Source organism: Elephantulus edwardii, unplaced genomic scaffold (genome assembly GCF_000299155.1).
Source record: "Elephantulus edwardii isolate Elephantulus edwardi_28Jun2011 unplaced genomic scaffold, EleEdw1.0 scaffold00048, whole genome shotgun sequence".
Lineage (NCBI taxonomy): Eukaryota > Metazoa > Chordata > Mammalia > Macroscelidea > Macroscelididae > Elephantulus > Elephantulus edwardii.
The window spans coordinates 2320757-2321895 of record NW_006399798.1 but is presented as its reverse complement, the minus strand read 5'-3'; positions in this window follow the sequence as shown (position 1 = coordinate 2321895).

Here is a 1139-nt window from a genome sequence, read left to right as displayed (position 1 = left end):
GACATCATTGACAGAGCCCCCGTCCTCCGGGACATCATTGACAGAGCCCCCGTCCTCTGGGACAGCATTGGCAGAGCCCCCCATCATCCGCGACAGCATTGACAGAGCCCCCTGTCCTCTGGGACAACAGAAATTTAGGTTCCCCCAGGACCTGCTCTGCAGCTTCCTGTTTCGTGTCCCTGAAGTGGAAGCAATCTGCTTCTCAGCCCTCGGCCCTGCACCCAGTCGGCATCTTGAGAACAGGCCTCCTGCTCGGTGATGTGGACTCCCCAGTTTTATTCAGGGTCAGGACTGTCCCTCCTAGTCCCCTGCCCTTCACTTCCTCAGCACCCCTTGTCCTCACCCCTCACCTCCGCGGCATGCCCCTGCCCCCATACCTCGCCTCTTCTGTATCCCCTGCCCCCTAACTCACCCCCCCTCAGCACCCCACATCCCCTGCCCTCCATCAGCACCGCCTCTATTCTCCACTCCCCACTCAACTTATTTTTTTGAGGAGCAGATGGTGTCTCTCCTGTACAGACGTGAAGTCAGTTGGCCAGGGACTGGGTGCCTCTGGAACACAGTGAAAAAATGATTAGGAAAGAAACCATTGCTGCTCCGCCACTCGCTGCCCGCCCTTCTCAAGCCTGTAGGTCAGAGCAGAACCACCTGCAGGAGCCCTGAGGCTGTGACTCCCCAGGGAGGGAGGGCCTCACCTTTCTCCCTCAGAATGGCTAGTGGGTTTGAACCCTTGACTTTTTGGCCGTCAGGTTTTTTGTGTTTTGGGTTGGTTTTTTTTTTCAAATGAGTTGGTTTAATTCCAGGTGGTACAGAATTCTGGGCAGGATGAAGAATGAAGAGGTTCTGACAGGATTCTGGATTGCATTTACTTTGCACAGCTAAGATCACAAAGGCTGGGTGAGACCTGGAGACCATCATGGGGTTTCTTCCTCTTCACTGTTTCACAAGTTTCTTCTCGAATGTACAACAGGCTCCAAGACAACACTTCACTTTGACTACAGGTGGTGACAGACGTTCCAGCAGAGAATGCGGATGTTTTAGAAAGGTACGGAAGTAAGGGTCATCATTGCCTCAGTCTTATTTTAGCCAGATTTCTTCATTCCAGCCGTGGCCAGGGGACCTTTGCTCGTGGCCTTCCC